Source organism: Haliaeetus albicilla, chromosome 21, assembly GCF_947461875.1.
Source record: "Haliaeetus albicilla chromosome 21, bHalAlb1.1, whole genome shotgun sequence".
NCBI lineage: Eukaryota > Metazoa > Chordata > Aves > Accipitriformes > Accipitridae > Haliaeetus > Haliaeetus albicilla.
The window spans coordinates 12,079,497-12,088,049 of NC_091503.1; the positions used below are offsets into that span (position 1 = coordinate 12,079,497).

At 53.3% G+C, this 8,553-nt stretch overlaps 1 protein-coding gene across 4 annotated transcripts in view; it reads right to left on the bottom strand.

Moving 5' to 3' along the window:
• RNF152 (ring finger protein 152) overlaps window positions 1-5,230 on the bottom strand; it is a 45,630-nt gene extending 40,400 nt beyond the window's left edge. For 2 of the 4 annotated variants that reach the window (XM_069808941.1, XM_069808938.1), the window contains exon 1: window positions 4,547-4,686. The gene's annotated coding sequence lies outside the window, so the exon portion shown is untranslated. Of the gene's footprint in view, window positions 1-4,546; window positions 4,687-5,139 lie in introns of those variants that run through there. The other 2 variants (XM_069808937.1, XM_069808939.1) reach the window with 2 other exon arrangements.
• Window positions 5,231-8,553: the final 3,323 nt, after the last annotated feature.

Genomic DNA, 8,553 nt, shown 5'->3' on the forward strand with positions numbered 1-8,553 from the left:
GAAGAGTCACGCTCTACGCCCCAGGACAACAGGCATGTATTGCCTGAAGACCAGGAGCAACAGAGAGGGTAGCAAAACATGTACTGGCTGAGGAACTGCATGTTCATCCCACATATGCTCCTCGACACCCTGACGCTCCTATTTCTTATGTCGCTGCCTGAACAGATGCCTATCTTTTCCTTCCGTCCTGGTCTGGAAGACACGTGCCCACCGCACCCAGCACAGCTATACTGAAAAGCTGTCTAGCACAGGCACAGCCTGGGTGAGGGTAAGACTTCTTTGCCTAGTATAGTTTTGCCCAGATTTCCAAGGCAGACTACCCAAGACACCCACGCCAGACCAGCTGCACCTACACCGGGGCACTTAGCAGTACAGAAGCACGTCCCTGACATCTCACAGCGCTGCATCAGGCCAAGTACACACCTGCCTAAAGTAACTGTGGGGAGGGAGCTGCGTGGGAATCAGAGATTGTATTCACTCATGGAAGCTATTTTGGGAGGAACGTACGGCGCTGAACGTCATCTTTTCATCGCTCTCAAATTATCACTGAATTCAACAGGATGACACCAGTGAACACCCAGATAATCAGGCTGCCATTGCACACGTGCAGTTTGCGCACACACACACCTCTGCGTAAGTCCTGCCCGGGCCGCACGTTCCCGTCTGCTCTGACGCTCACCTCTGTTCAGCCCAAGGTGTCCTGGAGGTCAAGGAAAGCCGTCTCCAAGCTATGGCTGTCAGCCTGCCAGCCTTCCTAAATCAAAGTGGCTTTAGCTTGACAAACAAAAGGGTAGCCGCACTGCGAGGAGGCGTAACAAACAGGCCCCGTCTGCCGGAGATCTGTACCCTCTGCCCTCCTGCCCCTCCGTCACAGCCACTACAGCTCCCTCCGATGTTACCCCACGCCACCCCTGCCTTGGAGACCACACACACCTCGCGAGGTGGCCAGGGCTACGAAGGTGCTGCATGTTTGACCACCACACGTGCAATGCCTGGCTGGGCAGCTGCTACCAGGCAGGATGGAGAATAGCTGAAAACAGTCTCCTTTTCTTCAGAGTCTCTCTGCTTCAAAGACTTCCAAGCCGGCCACTAATCTTAACAAAAAACAAGTGGGAAATTAATGATCTTCCAAGACTGCCAACCGTTGGTGCAATCTGATTGAAACTGGCCAAACACAAAGGGCAGGAGAGAGACGGCACTCATTTCCTGGGGAAACTAAGTTAAAATGAAATAAAATAAAGCCAGATGAAAACTATGGTGCGTTGCATTAGTGGCGTTTCCACGTTCTGCTACGTCCCAGGAAACGACACCTTGCTCGATCAAGCCTGCGAGCTGCACATCCCACACTGCAGTTAAGCTCTGTAACGCTTTTATGCATTTGGAGCAGGAAGGGGCAAATAACAAACTCATTTACATCTGAAGGTTACCCTGAAGGGGTAATTTCTGCAGCAGGAAGACAAGGACAGTCATTTGCACCTGGAAGGGGTGAAATGCCTCGTCAGGGCTGAAGGACTATTGCTCAGCTCTAAGTGTGGAAGCTGCTGGGGCTCCTCTCTCCTTCACAAGCCCCAGCCCTGGAGGTGATCTCATCCCAGAGATTTCAGCATCTCTCTCCTTGCCATCCCCAGCGTCCCTCAGCCCACGCTGCTGGCGCTTGGCCACCTGCACCAAGAGGGTGCCTTTGAGGCAGGGGTCAACTCTGCTGCGGTCCGATGAGCAAATGCTGAGCCCTTGCCAGCCTAGGACATGGGGAGATGCTGCACAATTAGCTTGTGCTGATGAGGGCTGGAAGGGTTTCCTCTAATGCCACTCGGTTTGACAGACTCTGCTACAGAGCTACATCGGTTCCAAGGGCTCCTCTTCTCCCTTCGCAGAGCCCAGCCCAGCAACAGAAAAGCTATCTGTGTAGAAAACAGCATTGGCAAAGCAAGCAGACAACTCTGGACAGACTCAGAAACAGCTGTGGAATTTCTCTGGAAGAGCTGCTTACTGTAAAAGGGAGGAAAGTCCAGCCTCCCATCTCACTTCCAGCCCACCCACCCACCAGATAGAGGCAAAGCGTAAGAACAGGAGAGAATTTAAGGCATGCCAGGATCCCAGGCTCTGGGAATTAGTTTCCCACATTCCCCACAAAAAGAGAGCACTCACGCCCAAAACCCACTACCTTGAACTCGGATTACACACCATTTACTCAGCTGAATAACCACGCTCAAGCCAGTGGAATTACTTGCCTGAACAACTGCTACTTGATGCGCGGAAGGGCTGCAGAACTGGCTGACAAATAAATACAGGTATACCGAAGGCAATGTGAGACCACCCTTTTAAAAGGCCGGGTCCCAAAGTCAACGGCCGTGTGGTCAAACCCGCAAATCACCAGGTCTTTGGTAGAGTCATGCCAACTGATCGGGGTATCACCTAGATCACATACATCCCTCTAGACCTGTATCCTCCAGGTACCACCAACCGATTGGGGTCACAGTCTGAAAAATACTTCACTGACTTAGAAAACTAAATTCTGCTCGAAAGGATGGCTTGAGCATTTAAGAGTATAAGCTTCATTAGCTTCCAGCAAGACTTCAGGTCCCAAGTGCAAACTAATCCTCCACAAATCTCCAGCAGAGAAGCACCATGGCTCCTACTCTGTGGGTATTGGTCCCAAGTAAGGTCAGCTATTCTGTACTGAGCCCAAACACGATACGGCATTTGTTCTCAGCACCGTGCAAGTAAAAAAGGGGTGCAGTTCACACCCTGGAAAGCTTGCGAGAGAGAGGCAGCCCTGAGCTTAACCTTTGCGTGCAAGCTTGCTTGTGAGCATCCCTCCTTAATTTCGCTGGGACAACACGCATGACTAAAGTTAAAACTGTGCTGAAGCCTCTGTCAGACTGTGGCTGAAGGAGATCCTGCTCCAGTTCACCAAGGGGTCAAGGTGAAGAATCCTGAACTGGAGCCAGGAACAGGTACAACAAAAACATACCCAGGGATTTTGGCAAAGCTGGAGGCCCAAGTGAGTCACCTGGGGAAGGGTGAGCAGCACCCAGAAGCATCTACCTGCCTGTTCCCTGCGTGCTCTGCTAAGCCATAGCACACCTTTGGATGAGCGGCTCGTTCTGAGTTATTGCATTTGCATGTATAATTTAAACACACTATATTAAGGCAGAAATAATATTTATTGTCCTGCTGTCATTTCTAATCTGGATATTCCACAGCACTGTCCAGTGCTCCCAAAGAGACTTCATAACAAGCGTCTTAAGACTTCCATCAGGTGTGGCCCAACCAACTTTCCTCCCCCCAGACAAGCAGCAGAAAGCATCTTTTTCATTTGTCTCCACATACCCGGCAAGCTGTCCAAACCCTCTGACAGACCTTACAGGTTTGAACCAGAGGTTTGGGCTTTTTAACTATATTGCCAACAATAGCATGTGCGTGGCAGGAATTTTCCACAGAGCCCTGTCCCGACAGTCACAGGCACACCAGTGCCACCAGTGCCACGGACAGCAATGGCACAAGGCTGTCCCAGCTCCGTAGTCCTCGGCCAGGGCTACTTTTATGTTTTGCCTTTCACGCAATAAACAAGAAGCTGAAATCCAGTTGCGCACCGTTACATAGCCAAGAACAGCGTTTCCAGCAGAAGGTTTTTTCCTAAATGGCTACTATTACCATCCTGTGAGCTCTGCATTAGTTCAGACTCGGTGGGCATTTCCAAAAGGCCTGTGACCCCAGCCTGGGTGCAGAAAGGCTAGAAACAGGACCTTCATATACATCAGAAGTTGGAAGGTTACAAATCTTTTCCAACGGCCTCAATCAGACCCAAACCCTGAGCAAAGCTGCATCAAAAGGAAAGATCTCTGAAACGTACTATAAAAAAAAAAAAACAAACAAACCACAGACCGTATCGGTGAGAAGGAGGAAAAGAGTTTCAGCGAGGAAATAAGAACAGAGGAACGACTATGTTTATAGTTCAATTAATGGGACCTTATCAAAAGCCTGTTTGCTTTCTTCTTTTTTTTTTTCTTTTTCAGACACCTATTACACAAACACACCCCCTTAACGCCTCCCCAGCTAACAGCCCGGTGCACACATCTTAAGCATATCCACATTTCGGAGGAGGCAGAGAGCTGTTTCCGAAGAAGTCCCTCCACCGGACGGCGTGTCGGAACAAAGCGCTGGGGTGATGGATGTCGGCAGGGTTCGGAAATCCCGTTTTTGCAGCTCGACCTCAGCCGGGAGGCTGCAGCTAACGCCGGAACAAACTCCGAACGCCGCCGCTCTGCAGAGCGGGGACCCGGGCCGGGCGGGGGGGCTTCACGCCTCTCCTCTCGCCTGCTTACCAAAATTAAAGCCGCTCGCTAAAAACCCGGCGAGACGTCGAGCACTTACTGACAGCACCCGAGTTACCGCATATTTTCTCCGCTAACTGCCAGCGTAAGGCAGGGAGGGGAAATCAACCGGAAAAAAAAAACCCAAACCCAAACCCCAACCCGACCCCAAGCCCCCAACAGAAACAAAGGACCCCCCCCAGCCCCGTCTCTAAGTTAGCCGGATTTACTCGCTCACGAAGCCCACGGATAACCCTCCTCCGCTCGAACCCACGCCGCCGCCGCGATGCAGGCGCAACCCCGCCGGCTTTCAAAGTAACCTTCGCGCCCCGCCACCCTCCCGGGACGCGGCGGCGGGGGGGAGCGGGCGGCCCCGCGCGCGTTTCGGCGGATCACCTGCACCTCGCATCGCGCCTGCCTTCGCCCTCCACCGCCGGAGGGTGGGGGGGGACGAACGGGCGCCGCGGGGGCGGGGGGGGGGGGGGAAGAGCGCCGGGCGGCGGGAAGCGGCGGAGCCCGATCCCGATCCGCGCTGTGCCCGCAGCGAGCCGTGCGCGGCGGGGCCGGGCAGGGCAGGCGGTTACGAAACCCGCGGCTCCCCCTCGCCCGGGCGGCAGGGAGGGAGGAGGGAGGCGGGGCGGGGGGCATCCGCGGCGGCCCCGCTCCCCGCCGGGAATTAGGGGGGGGGGGGGAAGGAAAGCCTCCCCCGCCGCTGGATCTACCGCACTCCAGCATCGCCTGCCGCCCCCCACCACCGCCGCCGCCGCCGAGGGGGGCAGGCCGGGAGGGGAGCCCCGCCGACGGAGAGCGGGCGCCCACTGACCTTGCCGCCATCCGCCGCCGCCGCCGTGCCTGCCCGCGGGGTGGCAGCCCCGCGCCCGCCGCAGCCGGCGCCCTCGCCCCGGCAGCCGGCGCCGCCCCCCCCCCCCGTTCCCGCTCCTCCGCCCCGCCGGGGTGCGGGGCCGAGGCGGGGCCGTAGGCGGTGGCGGGGAGCGCCGGAGCCGCCCCGGACCCCGGTGAGCCCCACCCCGGGCCGGCCGCGGCGGGCGGGCGGGGAGGGGGAACGCAGCGCCGGGAGGCGGGGGGGGGGGGGGTCCTCGGTGCTTGGGCAGGGCTCTGCCGTGGGGAGACGCAGCTCGTTCTGCCTCTCGGCGCCGGGTGAGGGATAACTGCCCCGGGTGAGGGATAACTAACTGCAGCCACCAGAGCCGCCTCCACGAGGTGCGCGGGGCTGTCGAAGACCCCGGGCACGGCAGGTTCTCAGGCTCCAGGTAGCTGGTGCCTTGAGCCTTGAAGACCTTCAATCCCAGCTGGAGGCTTAGAGCTGTGTTACTGGTGCACATTAAAAGTAAGTAACGGGGACGTGTGGCGTGTTGTCTTATCGCAGCAGACCCGGGGCTGGGCTAGGGAATAAGGCCTCCCTTTTATTCACTGCACCAAGGCCGGTGCCTGCTAGAGAGCACAGGACCATGGACTCGTTTCTGCGCTGCCTGCAGAGAAAATAATCCTATTTACATCAGCAGTAAAAGAAAAAATGCATATGTACCTCCTAGTGTCTCACATGGGATCGGTAATGGCAAGCAGCAAGAGCTACAAATGGCAAGGGCAGACAAGCGTCTTTCTGCTCCTCGTTGCCTGTCTTTCTGCAGAGCCAGCATTGTTTTGGGGCAAACAGTTGCAAGCAGTGTGAAAGCAGACCTGTAGGTTATCTCGGTGCTGGTTTTGGTTAGAAAAGCCCTCTCCTCCCCAGCCTCTGCAGCTCCACACTGAAAGCGTTGCCTGTGGAGGAGGAAGAGCTCTATAATCGGCAAAATAAATCATTTTCACAAAAGTCTACTTGGTTTCCTCCCCTTTCTTCTCCCCTCTCTGCTCTGCAATGGGACTATTTGCAGAGCAGGGTCTCCAGCAAGCCAGGCTTACCACTGGGGAGAGTCTATAGTGCATTCACTAGTACAACTCTAGGTTCTGCCATAAATATTTAAAACTCAATTACCACTCTCAGAATGAACGTTCAAAGCAGATTTTTGCATCCCACAGTGTTTCTTGGTTCCAAGATTCCTAATCAAATAATTGAGGTAAGACAGGAGAAGTCATATAGGCCAGATTTCAGGCACCAGTTTCAGGCACCCCTCGTGTCTGACTCCGAAGTCGCTACCATCCCTGACCTCTCACGACATACTCCACACCACAGGCATCATTTTAGCACATGCTGCTGACTTTCGCTTCTCTGCTGATCGGCTAGAAGGACCGTGCGAAAGATTTCGCTGCTCTCCCCTTCCCCCCCACCGCCCACCGGACTAATCTGAAGAGCAAATGCTTGAGTTGCTTCTCCCAAGGTTTCCCTTAGCTGGGCAGGGGCCGCCTGCCATCCCTGCCCTCTGCTCTCAGGCACCAGCCATGGCCCACACCGGCCGTTCAAGGTTCTCCAGGTTGGGGTTTTTTTCAGAAAAAGCCCTTGAGATGCTGGGGGGGGGGGGTGCACAGTTGTTTTTACAATTTAAGGAGATCCTTACGGCAAATTCACATCGGGTATTTGTGTAACATCCTGTTTTTCGAAGAGACACGCCAAGTCTGGGAGGCACAACTCCTTACGTGCTTCTGTGTGCCAAGCCCCTACCATTCCCTAGATGAGTCCCCCCTTTCCTCCTTAGAAAACAAGTGGGAGCTAATGCCCACAAGCAGTACTATGGTACCAGATCTCCATGGACACAAGAGAGGAAAATTTATTACAAAATGGAAACAAACATTCCTCCAACTAAGTGCCAGCCAGCACTGCTGCAAATGATGTCCACCAGAAAGGCCAGGGACTACACAGATGCAGAGAAAGATAACCCGCTCACTGAGACGGATCCCGCAAGGCAGTGTTGAAGAGCATTGGCACGATGACTTGGTTAATTATATTGCTATTGTTGCTGCTGTGGTTTTATCATTACAACAGAGTTTAGACAGCTCAGCTGAGACCAAGACACCCCCGTACACCCCCATCTCCGGGTTAAGTGGACAGCAAAGAATCAAGTGTTTCTGCTCCTGCATCCCAATACAAGGTCCTGATCCTGGAGGGGCTAGCACACATGCTTAGATTTTAGCATCTGACTCCCTCTACTGAATGGATTAAAGTTAACGTTTGCGCACAGCTCCTGGCAGAAGCGCTACCAGATAGATGCAGCAGACAAGGGGAAGGGGAAAGGAAGCGTAATTACTCCCAGGAGGATTCGTGCATTGCCGCCGTCATCCCCCAGGCTGCACCTGTTCTGAGAAGAGTCTTAAAATCTCTTGGGAAGAAATCTTGAAAAGTTCCCAGCAATGGGCTTGAAATAAAGGAAGGGAAATAGATTTCAGCTTCAGGTTGCTCCACACGGTTTGATAAAACTCTTTTTACTAGGACACGTCAAGTTCTTTGGCACTGCCCTTTTCAGTGCCTACCTGATAAAAACAGAGCAAGAGGGCGCATCCAGCGCCAGGGGCGTGGAAGGACGGACGGAAGGACAGCCCTGCGCTCTGCCCTGCAAAGGCAGCTCTGCTCTGCTGCCCTTTGCTATTCTCTCACCAGTTTGGTTGGATCAAGGGACCTTTCTTTTTCCATCTGGATTTTTTGAGCATTTTTTATAAGGGCATCATACGTAACAGTCAATTAGAGCAAATTGCTCTCAGACACATTCACTCAAGCACAGCTCGTAATGGGGAGGTGGGATCTCCCATCATTCACGGGAATAATAGAAGCAATCCCTACAAATGCTGGGATAGCACTGGGATACCATAACGAAGGTAACTAACTCCAGGTTTCTCCATTATGATCACCTAAGGGACCTCTAACAGGCAATATATTTATAAGACCTCAGAGTCAAACTTTCAGCACTGGGAGCAAGTCACCAAATAATTATAAAACCGAACTGGAGCTTCTGAGCATTTTAAAAATAATCAGCACATGGGGGATCCATTCCATTTTGTTCCTGAGCTCACAGTGGAGACTTAAATCATATTCCCAATGTTTATGGTGTTACTAAGAGGCCTGGGAACTTTTTTTAGCCTAGTTTCCTAGAGAAACAAAGTTTATATCATGCTGTCTGTGTATCTTCCTGTCTTCCTGTTTTACTTCAGCTGCTTTTGAAACCCTTGGCCAAGCTGTCAGAGGAGGAGAAATCAGGAACAGTAATGTCCCTACTCTTTTTTTTTTTCTTTTTAAAATCACTAATGGGATAGAGGAAAGAAACTTCTTTAACCCCCGCCAAGCAAGAGG